This window comes from Hordeum vulgare, chromosome 1H, assembly GCF_904849725.1.
Source record: "Hordeum vulgare subsp. vulgare chromosome 1H, MorexV3_pseudomolecules_assembly, whole genome shotgun sequence".
NCBI lineage: Eukaryota > Viridiplantae > Streptophyta > Magnoliopsida > Poales > Poaceae > Hordeum > Hordeum vulgare.
In genome coordinates this window covers 62,704,856-62,717,763 of record NC_058518.1, presented here as the reverse complement: position 1 = coordinate 62,717,763, position 12,908 = coordinate 62,704,856, and positions in this window count along the sequence as shown.

Here is a 12,908-nt window from a genome sequence, read left to right as displayed (position 1 = left end):
GAAAATTTACAAATATGAATTTCGACTTTATTTGCAAAATCTCTGTGGAATTTAGTAAAATGGGCATAACTTTTGCATACGAACTCGGATTAAAAAGTTTTTTATATGAAAAATCATCTAATCGAAAATTTACATCCCGAATTCAACCGGGGGGGGGGACCCTATTGAAGAATTTTAGAATCCCCAAAAACCTAACAGAATAAAAGATACGGGGCTTTTAAGATCTAGAGGGGGGGGGAAATGAAAAAAAAAATCAAACTTGGTAAGGGCACACCATTTGCTAGGAGCGCCACTAGTAACAGAAAAAATTGGTTTTGATTTTTCTTTTGGAAAAAATGTTCAAAATATGATACGTCATATGACCGGGAAGTTTGAAATATTTTTTCAAAATTTCATCACACATAACATGAAGAAAGTCCTAGACATCAAGAAGGTTTAATAGGATTGATATGATAGATATATCAACAAATGCCTGTTAAGTGAGCTGGTGGTGGGGTTGGATAGAACTGAGAAGTTAAGCGTGCTGGGGCTGGAGTAGTGTGAGGATGGGTGACCTTCTGGGAAGTTTTACCATGGAGTGTGATTTTACTTGAGATTAAGAGATTAAGCCATAGTGACCAGAGATTAAGCCATATTGACCTGGTGGTGAAGTGCGCCATTACTAAGTCAGATAGTAATGGCGCACTGTTGGACATAGTACTAATGGCGTGATAATAGTGGCACACCTATAGTGTGCCATTAATAGGCAAAATAGGTGCGCCACTAACAACCTTTTTTCTCGTAGTGATGTAAGCAGCTTCTTCTAGGTCTTTCATTGAAAAACTTTTGATCAAATAATATTTTACGCTCTCTAAAAACTCCACATTGTTTCCAATCAGCAATATGTCATCCACATATAATATTAGAAACGCTTCAGAGGTCCCACTCACTTTCTTGTAAATACAAGATTCTCCTACAACTTGTATAAACCCAAATGCTTTCATCAGCTCATCAAAGCGCTTATTCCAACTCTGAGATGCTTGCACCAATCAATAAATGGATCGTTGGAGCTTTCATACTTTGTTAGCATTCTTTGGATTGAAAAAACCTTTGGGTTGCATCATATACAACTCTTCCTTAAGAAAACCGTTAAGGAACGCCGTTTTGATATCCATCTGCCAGATTTCATAATCAAAAAATGCACCTATCGCTAACATGATTCGGACGGACTTAAGCATCGCTACCGGTGAGAATGTCTCATCGTACTCAACTCCTTCAACTTGTGAAAAACCCTTTGCCACAAGTCGAGCTTTATAAACGGTCACATTACCATTCGCGTCTGTCTTCTTCTCAAAGATCCATTTGTTCTGAATAGCCTTGCGACCTTCAGGTAATACTTCCAAAGTCCACACTTTGTTTTCATACATAGATCCTATCTCGGATTTCATGGCCTCGAGCCATTTGTTGGAATCCGGGCCCACCATTGCTTCTTCATAATTCACAGGTTCAATGTTGTCTAACAACATGATAGATAAGACATGATTACCGTACCACTCAGGAGCAGTACGTGATCTTGTCGACCTGCGAGGTCCGATAGTAACTTGATCCGAAGCTTCATGATCATCATCATTAGCTTCCTCGTCAACCGGCGTTGCCTCGACAGAGGTTTCCCCCTGCCCTGCTCCACCATCTAGAGGGAGCAGAGGTTCCACAACCTCATCAAGTTCTATCATCCTCCCACTCAATTCTTTCGAGAGAAACTCCTTCTCAAGAAAAACTCCATTCTTAGCAACAAACACTTTGCCCTCGGATCTGAGATAGAAGGTGTACCCAACTGTCTCTTTTGGGTAACCTATGAAGACACACTTTTCCGCTTTGGGTTCCAGCTTTTCAGGCTGAAGCTTTTTGACATAAGAATCGCATCCCCAAACTTTAAGAAACGACAACTTTGGCCTCTTGCCATGCCATAGCTCATATGGTGTCGTCTCAACGGATTTTGATGGTGCCCTATTTAAAGTGAATGCAGATGTCTCTAATGCATAACCCAAAATGATAACGACAAATCGGTAAAGGACATCATAGATCGCACCATATCTAACAAAGTACGATTACGACGTTCGGACACACCATTACGCTGTGGTGTTCAAGCGGTGTCAACTGTGAAATGATTCCACATTGTCTTAAGTGAGCACCAAACTCAAAACTCAGATATTCACCCCCTCGATCAAATCGTAGGAACTTGATCTTCTTGCTATGATGATTTTCAACTTCACTCTGAAATTGATTGAAGTTTTCAAACATTTTAGACTTGTGCTTCATCAAGTAGATATATCCATACCTACTCAAATCAACAGTGAAGGTGAGAAAATAACGATATCCGCCGCACGCCTCCACACTCATTGGACCGCACACATCAGTATGTATGATTTCCAACAAGTCACTTGCATGCTCCATTTTTCTGGAGAACGAAGTCTTAGTCATCTTGGCCATGAGGCATGGTTCGCACGTGTCAAGTGAATCAAAGTCAAGTGACTCCAAAAGCCCATCGGTACGGAGTTTCTTCATGCGCTTTACTCCAATATGACCTAAACGGCAGTGCCACAAAAACGTGGCGCTATCATTGTTAACTCTACATCTTTTGGTCTCAATGTTATGTATATGTGTGTCATCACAATCAAGATTCAATATGAACAAACCCCTCACATTGGGTGCATGACCATAAAAGACATTACTCATAAAAATAGAACAATCATTATTCTCTGACTTAAATGAGTAACCATCTCGCAATAAACAAGATCCAGATATAATGTTCATGCTTAACGCTTGGCACTAAATAACAATTATTGAAGTTCATAACTAATCCTGATGGTAACAGAAGTGAGACTGTGCCGACGGCGATTGCATCAACCTTGGAACCATTTCCCATGCGCATCGCCACTTCATCCTTCTCAAGCCTTCGTTTATTCTGCAGTCCCTGCTTCAAGTTGCAAATATGAGCAACAGAACCGGTATCAAATAACCAGGCACTACTACGAGAGTTGGTTAGGTACACATCAATAACATGTATATCACATATACCTTGTTTGGTGTTGACCGCCTTCTTATCAGCCAAATACTTGGGGCAATTGCGCTTCCAGTGACCCATCCACTTGCAATAATAGCACTCTGTTTCCGGCTTAGGTCCAGCCTTGGGTTTCTTCGTCGGATTGGCAACAATCTTGCCGCTCTTCTTGGATTTACCCTTCTTGCCTTTGCCGTTTCTCTTGAAACCAGTGGTCTTATTGACCATCAACATTTGATGCTCTTTCCGGAGTTCTGACTCTGCGACTTTCAGCATCGCGAATTACTCGTCGGGTGACTTGTTCATCCCTTGCATGTTATAGTTCAACACAAAGCTCTTGTAGCTAGGTGAAAGTGATTGAAGAATTCTATCAATGATAGCCTCTTGCAGGAGTTCAATCCCCAGCTCAGCTAGACGGTTTGAGTACCCAGAAATTTTGAGCACATGTTCACTGACAGACAAATTCTCCTCCATCTAGCAAGCATAGAATTTATCGGAGGTCTCATACCTCTCCATCCGAGCGTTCATCTCAAAGATGAACTTCAACTCCTGAAACATATCATATGCTCAATGACGTTCAAAGCGTCGTTGAAGTCACTGTTCCAAGCCATACAAGACTGCACATTGAACTACTGAGTAGTCCTCCTTACGTGATTGCCAAGCGTTCAAAACATCTTGGTCAGACGTAGCGGGTGGTTCATCTCCTAGCGCAGCATCAAGGACATAATTCTTTTTCCGAGCTTGTAGGATTAGCCTAAGATTATGAGCCCAGTGTACAAAGTTGCTACCATCATCTTTCAGCTTAGATTTCTCTAGGAACGTATTGAAATTTAGTGTTGCTACTTCGTGAGCCATTGATCTACAACATAAAATATTGCAAAGTGGACTTAGGCTATGTTCAAGATAATTAGAGTTTAAATAATCAAATTACTAAAAAACTCCCACTCAAATGGACATCCCTCTAGTTACTTGAGTGTGGCATTATCCAAATTCACTAACTCAAAAGCGGTCATCACGTGAGTTGCGCGTAGTTTCAGTGGTAAACATCTCTATGCTAATCATATCAACTATACGATTCATGCTCGACCTTTGAGTATCTTGTGTTACGAGGCCATGTCTGCACATGCGAGGCACGTCAAGTTTAACCCGAGTGTTCTGCGTGTGCAACTGTTTTGCACCCGTTGTATGTGAACGTTGAGTCTATCACACCCGATCATCACGTGGTGTCTTGAAACGACGAACTGTTGCAACGGTGCACAGTCGGGGAGAAAACAATTTAATCTTGAAATTTTTAGTGAGGGATCACCTTATAATTCTACCGTCGTTCTAAGCAAGATAAGGTGCATAAAAGGATTAACATCACATGCAATTCATAAGTGACATGATATGGCCATGATCTTGTGCTTCTTGATCTCCATCACCAAAGCACCGACATGATCTTCATCGTCACCGGTGCCACACCATGATCTCCATCATCATGATCTCCATGATCGTGCCGCCATCGGCATTGTCGTGCTATCTATGCTATTACTACTAAAGCTACAACCTAGCAATATAGTAAACGCATCTGCAAATACAAACGTTAGTTTAAAGACAACCCTATGGCTCCTGCCGGTTGCCGTAGCATCGACGTGCATGTCGATATTAACTATTACAACATGATTATCTCATACATCCAATATATCACATCATGTCTTTGTCCATATCACATCACAAGCATACCCTGTAAAAACAAGTTAGACGTCCTCTAATTTGTTGTTGCAAGTTTTACGTGGCTGCTATGGGTATCTGGTATGATCGCATCTTACTTACGCACAAACCACAACGAAGATGTGCAAATTGCTATTTAACCTCTCTCCAAGGACCGCCTCAGTCAAATCCAATTCAACTAAAGTTGAAGAAACAGGCACCCGCCAGTCATCTTTATGCAACGAGTTGCATGTTAGTCGATAAAACCGGTCTCTCGTAAGCGTACGAGTAATGTTGGTCCAGGCCGCTTCAATCCAACAATACCGTCGAATCGAGAAAAGACTAAGGAGGGCAGAAAATCGAACATCAATGCCCACAAAAACTTTTGTGTTCTACTCGAGATAACATCTATGCATGAACCTAGCTCATGATGCCACTGTTGGGGAACGTTGCATGGGAAACAAAAATTTTCCTACGCACACGAAGACCTATCATGGTGATGTTCATCTACGAGAGGGAGATCGGATCCAGATACCCTTGTAGATCACTAAGCGGGAAGCATTAAGAAACGCGGTTACTGTAGTGGTACACCTTCGTGATTCAAATCACCGTTGTCCCATGATCCGTCCCGATCTAGCACCGAACGGACGACACCTCCGTGTTCAGCACACGTACAGCTCGATGACGATCTCTGCCTTCTTGATCCACCAAGAGAGATGGGGAAGTAGATGAGTTCTCCAGCAGCGTGACGACGCACCAGTGATGGTGATGATCTATTTCTGCAGGGCTCCGCCCGAGCTTCGCTGAAATCCGATCGAGAGGAAGAACTACGAGGTATAGGTTTGAGTTGCACGTGACAATGTTGTGTCTCATAAACCATAAAACCTGTAGTATATATAGGAGGAGGGGAGGGGCTATCCTTGGGGCTCAAGGGATCCCCTTGGGCGCCAATCAAAGTGGAGAGGAGGACTCCAACTCCAATTCGGTTTAGGGAAGGAGGAACCCTCCTCTTCCTTCCCACCTCCCTCTTTTTTTTTCTTTTCTGTTGGTTTTCTTTACTAGATCCATAGCCCACTTGGGCTGGCCTCACCATCCCACTAAGGGCTGGTGCGGCACCCTAGGACTATTGGGCTCACTCCCGGGTGGGCGGGCCCCTCCCGGTGGAAACCCGGAACCCATTCGTCACTCCCGATACACTGCCGGTAATGCCCGAAATGTTTCCGGTGACCAAATGAAACCATCCTATATATTGATGACCCACAAGTATAGGGGATCAATCATAGTCCTTTCGATAAGTAAGAGTGTCGAACCCAACGAGGAGCAGAAGGAGCTGACAAGTGATTTTCAGCAAGGTAAAATCTGCAAGCACTGAAATTATCGGTAACAAGTGATTTTGTGGTGAGAAGATTCGTGACAAGCAACAAGTAAAAAAAGTAGCAACGGTGCAGAAAAGTGGCCCAATCCTTTTTGTATCAAGGTACAAGCCTGGACAAAGCCTTATAAGAGGAAAAACTCTACCGAGGACACACGGGAATTTATGTGATGCTAGTTTTCATCATGTTCATATGATTCGCGTTCGTTACTTTGATAGTTTGATATGTGGGTGGACCGGCGCTTGGGTACTGCCCTTACTTGGACAAGCATCCAACTTATGATTAACCCCTCTCACAAGCATCCAAAACTATGAAAGAAGAATTAAGACAAAGTCTAACCATAGCATTAAACTAGTGGTTCCAAATCAGCCACTTACGAAGCAACACATAAACTAGGGTTTAAGCTTCTGTCACTCTAGCAACCCATCATCTACTTACTACTTCCCAATGCCTTCCTCTAGGCCCAAATAATGGTGAAGTGTTATGTAGTCGACGTTCACATAACACCACTAGAGGAAAAACAACATACAACACATCAAAATATCGAACGAATACCAAATTCATATGACTACTATTAACATGACGTATCCCATGTCCTCAGGAACAAAAGTAACTACTCACAAAGCATAATCATATTCATGACCAGAGAGGTAATGAGTAGCATCAAGGATCTAAACATAAACTCTTCCACCAAGTAATCCAACTAGCATCAACTACAAAGAGTAATTAACACTACTAGCAACCTTACAAGTACCAATCGGAGTCGCGAGACGGAGATTGGTTACAAGTGATGAATTAGGGGTTGGAGATGAGATGGTGCTGATGAAGATGTTGATGGTGATGAGTCCGCTCCGATGAGAGGTGTGTTGGTGATGACGATGGCGATGATTTCCCCCTCCGGGAGGGATGTTTCCCCGGCAGTATCGTCCTGCCGGAGCTCTAGATTGGTTCTGCTTAAGTTCCGCCTTGTGGCGGCGGCGAATCCACGAAAAAGCCTCCTCCTGATTTTTTTCCGGACGAAACCCTTCATATAGCAGAAGAGGGGGCCAGAGGGCCAGCTGGGTGCCCACAAGCCCCCTAGGCACGACCTGGGGGGGGGGGGGTGGCCGCGCCTAGCAGGCTTGTGGCCACCTGCTAGCGCCCCTCTGGCACTTCTTCGGCCCAGTATTTTTTATAATTCCTGAAAAAATCCTCGTTGATTTTTACGGCGTAGAATAGGTATCTCAAACTTGCTCCTTTTCCAGGCTAGAATTCCAGCTACCGGCATTCTCCCTCTTCATGTAAACCTTGCAAAATAAGAGAGAAAAGGAATAAGTATTGTACCGTGAAGTGAAATAACAGCCCAAAAAGCGATAAATATCAACATGAAAATATGATGCAAAATGGACGTATCAACTCCCCCAAGCTTAGACCTCGCTTGTCCTCAAGCGAAAGCCTAGATGAATAAATATGTCCACATGTTTAGGGAGAGAGGTGTCGACAAAACAAGATACAAACATGCATGCATCATGATCATGATCAGAACAGTAATACCAACATATAATCTCTCATGCTAAAGTGACAATTCCTTCACAAAGTAAAGCATGGATCAAGAACCTTACCGAGAAGTAACAACCGATAGCCTTTTGTCACTGAAGCAATTGCAATTTCTCACAACATCAGAAGGAGTCAAATAAGAGCTTGTAAAGAAAATCCACATACTCAATCATCCTTTCGTTCTCTACAATTCCTACAACTCACGTGGTATTCATGAGATCAAAGTTTCAGCTGGACACAGAGAAAGATAGGGGCTTATAGTTTTGCCTCCCAACTGCTTACCTCAAGGGTAATGTCAGCAATAATAATTCATGAATACTTACTTCCAAGTTGACATATGAATATAGATCTTTCCCAAGCATATGACGTTAGCCAAGATAAAGGCGAGATAAGGAATTGGTGAAGATCACCATGACTCTTTCAGGGGCAAAAAGTAAAGGTACAAGATAGGCCCTTCGCAGAGGGAAGCAGAGGTTGTCATGCCCTTTTGAGGTTTGGATGTGTGTCTTCTTAGTGCGGAGGAACGTCACTTTATATTGCCTCCTGTGATAAAGAACTTTATTATGCAGTCTGCCGCTTTTATGTCTTCGTCATCACAGGTTCGTACAAAGCTTATTTTCCACACACTAATAGATCATACATATTAGGGAGCAATTTTTATTTCTTGCACCGATGACAACTTACTTGAGGGATCTTATTTAGTCCATCGGTAGGTATGGTGGACTCTCATGGCAAAACTGGGTTGAAGGTTTATGGATGCACAAGTAGTATCTCTACTTGGTGCGGGAGGTTTGGCTAATAAGAGGTGGAAGCAATCGTCACATGCTAAGGGATCTGTAATCATATAACATTGTTTGGAACCAAGCAAACACAATTCATTATGTTGTCTTCCTTGTCCAACATCTACTTCTAGGCATGCAATAGTCTAGTGAGTGTTCACAATCATAGACGGTGTCAAAGATATATATTTATATGTGAACCTCTCCTTCTTTATCACTTCCTATTAATTGCAACAATGACCAAGGTCTACGTTTGTCTACCCTCAACAAGTTTCAATCATCATTCTTTTTATATGTGAAGCCATCACTTCGCATAAGATCATTACATGATCTTTCATGCTTTTGTTCTTTCTCACTCTTTTTATCATGGCAAGAGGCAAAGCCCTCAGCTAAGGCACTCTTTATTATATGGCTCACGAGCTCGAATACATCGGGGGTGACACAAAGAAAAACTCAAGACTAAAACACTAGGACTTTTATTCTACTAGAGAAAGAGAAAACTGAAAAGGAACAAACTAAAACAAAGGTAAAGGCAAAATATGTGATGGTGATACGATACCGGGGCAACTCCCCCAAGGTTGGCACAAGCGAAGGGGATTGCCCATACCCATGCATAGTTGTCTTCCTTTGGCGGTGATGGTGGTGGAGTTGTTGAAGAGGTCTTGAGCTTGTTTAATTTCCACTTGAGAGCATAAAATTCTGCTCCCTCAGATCATCATTTTCCTCTTCAAGCTTCAACACGCTTTGGCATAATTCCTGCTTACTCTCCTGCAAGAAATGGGAAGGGATAAAAAAAGTATTAGGCTTCTTCCTTGAGTCAAGGAGGCTCGACTTCTTGAACTCCACATGCGTGTGTACAGGTTGAGGTAGAGGAGCCTCCTCTTCAACGGAACTTGTTTGTTCCTTCCCCTTGGGATCATAATCTTCTTCCTCATCAGTGGTCCAGCCATAAGGATCCAAGTCCCCATATACCTTGGGGTCAGCAAGGTAATATACCACATAGCTTTCCCCCTCTGAATCTTGAGAAGACATCTTGCCCTAAATTTGCGGCAGAAAACAGGCTCGAAACGAAAAACAGAGCAAATCTGCGTGATACAGGGGTCAGACCTCACGGGAGAATATATAATGATTTTTTCCAGACCAGAAGGAGTACTCCGCACGAAAACGTAGTCCAGGAGGTGCACAAGGTGGCCACAAGCCCCCAAGGCGCGACCAGGGGGTGGGCCCACGCCTGGCAGGCTTGTCGCCTCCTCACGCGCTTTCCGGACTACTTCCAATTTTTGTATTTTTTCAAATATTCCAAAACGGAGAAAATTTCCTACTGGAAAATTTTTGGAGTCTGTTTTCTTACCGAATCACATACCTCTTCGTTTTCAGAGTCTGAAATAGGCTCATAAGTATCCCTTAGGTATTCTTCCAGAGTTATGGTATTGATAATATTGCTTTCAACATTTATGGGAGTACCTGAGATATAATGATTGATTCTCTACCCATTTACAACTCTCGGACAATTACCTTCCTTGTTGTTGATCTTGATAGCACCGGAACGATATACTTCCTCAACAACATAGGTACCTTCCCATTTAGAGAGACGCGTGCGTGCAAAGAATCTTAAACGAGAGTTATATAGCAAGACATAATCACCTACATTGAACTCACGTTTTTGTATCCTCTTATCATGCCACCTCTTAACCTTCTCTTTGAACAACTTGGCATTCTCATATTCCTGAGTTCTCCATTCATCAAGCGAGCTAATATCAAATAACCTCTTCTCACCAGCAAGTTTGAAATCAAAGTTGAGCTCTTTGATTGCCCAGTAAGCTTTATGCTCTAGCTCAAGAGGTAAATGACATGCTTTACCGTATACCATTTTGTACGGAGACATGCTCATGGGATTCTTATAGGCAGTTCTATAAGCCCATAGTGCATCATCGAGCTTCTTAGACCAATTCTTTCTAGACCCGTTGACAGGCTTGTGCAGAATTAGTTTAATCTCTCTATTGCTTAGCTCTACTTGACCACTGGACTGAGGGTGATAGGGAGACACAATTCTATGGTTCACATCGTACTTAGGAAGCGTTTTATGGAAAGCACCATGAATGAAGTGTGAACCACCCTCAGTCAGTAGATATATAGGGACTCCAAATCTAGGGAAAATAACTTCTTTAAGCATCTTGATAGAGGTGTTGTGATCAGCACTACTAGTGGGGATAGCTTCTACCCACTTAGTGACATAATCAACAGTAACTAGGATATGAGTATACCCGTTGGATTTTGGAAAAGGTCCCATATAATCAAAGCCCCAGACATCAAATGGTTCAATGACAAGTGAATAGTTCATAGGCATTTCCTGACGTTTGCTAATATTACCTATTCTTTGACATTCGTCACAAGACAAGACAAACTTACGGGCATCCTTGAAGAGAGTGGGCCAATAGAAACCTGATTGCAATACCTTGTGTGTAGTTCTATCTCCCGCATGGTGTCCTCCGTAGGCTTCTGAGTGACACTTATGTAGGATTTGTCCCTGTTCATGTTCAGGTACACAACGTCTAATAACACCCTCTACTCCATCCTTATAAAGGTGAGGATCATCCCAGAAGTAATGTCTTAAATCAAAGAAGAATTTCTTCTTTTGCTGGTACGTGAAACTAGGTGGTATATATTTGGCAACAATATAGTTTGCATAATCAGCATACCACGGTGCACTACGTGAAGCATTGATGACATTCAATTGCCCATCGGGAAAGCTATCATTGATAGGTTGTGGGTCATCAAGAACGTTCTCCAACCTAGACAAGTTATCTGCTACTGGGTTGTCAACACCCTTCCCGTCGACAACATGCAAATCAAATTCTTGTAGCAAGAGAACCCATCTGATAAGTCTAGGTTTAGCATCTTTCTTCTCCATGAGGTACTTAATAGCAGCGTGATCAGTGTGAATAGTTACTTTGGAATCAACTATGTAAGACCTGAACTTTTCACATGCAAACACAACTGCTAGAAATTCCTTCTCCGTAGTGGCATAGTTTCTCTGGGCACTCTCTAGACACATGATCACAAAAGGCAAGTTCCAATCAGGCGGTTGAAAAATTCCTTTTCCGTAGTGGCATAGTTTCTTTGGGCACTGTATAGAGTTTTACTAGCATAGTGAATAACATTCAACTTCTTATCAACTCTTTGCCCTAGAACAACACCAAGAGCATAATCACTAGCATCACACATGATTTCAAAGGGTAAGTTCCAATCAGGTGGTTGAACAATAGGTGCAGTTATCAAAGCCCTCTTAAGTATTTCAAAGGCTTCCTCACAATCATCGTCAAAAACAAAAGGAATATCCTTTTGCAAGAGATTGGTAAGAGGCCTAGAAATCTTAGAGAAGTCTTTAATATACCTTCTATAGAAACCAGCATCACCAAGGAAACTTCTTATACCTTTGATATCTGTGGGGTATGGCATTTTCTTGATTGCATCAAACTTAGCCTTATCTACTTCAATACCTCTTTCAGAAATTTTATGTCCTAAGACGATGCCTTCATTAACCATAAAGTGGCACTTCTCCCAATTCAAGACAAGATTGGTGTCTTTACATCTCTGTAAGACTCGATCAAGGTTGCCGAGGCAATCATCAAAGAAGACCTGTAAACGGAGAAGTCATCCATGAAAACCTCAACAATATTTTCACAAAAGTCAGAGAATATAGCCATCATACATCTTTGAAAGGTGACAGGTGCATTACATAAGCCAAAAGGCATACGTCTATAAGCAAAGGTACCGAAAGGGCAGGTGAAAGTGGTTTTCTCCTGATCAGATTGTGCAACTGGTATTTGGGAGAAACCAGAATAACCATCTAGAAAGCAGAAGTGTGTGTGTTTAGACAACCTTTCTAGCATTTGGTCGATAAAAGGCAAAGGGTAATGATCTTTCCTAGTGGCTTTATTCAGTTTCCTAAAATCGATCACCATCCTATAGCCAGTAATAATCCTCTGTGGGATCAATTCATCCTTATCATTAGGGACAACGGTAATACCTCCCTTCTTAGGGACGAAATGCACTAGAGTCACCCAATCGCTATGAGCAACAGGATAGATAATACCCGCTTCCAGGAGCTTTAGTATTTCTTTTCTTACTACCTCTTTCATCTTAGGATTTAATCTCCTTTGATGATCATCAATTGGTTTGGAATCAGGACCAGTTTTAATCTTGTGCTGACATAGAGTGGGACTAATGCCCTTAAGATCATCAAGAGTATATCCAATAGCAGCACGGTGCTTCCTCAGAGTTTTTAGTAACTTCTTTTCTTCATGCTCTGAGAGGCTAGCACTAATTATAACAGGATATCTCTTCTTCATCAAGATAAGCATACTTAAGAGTATCAGACAACTGTTTAAGCTCGAACACAGGATCACCCTTTGGTGGGGGTGGATCCCCAAGCAGTTCAACAGGCAGATTATTCTTAAGGATAGGATATTGTTCTAAGACATCTCTATC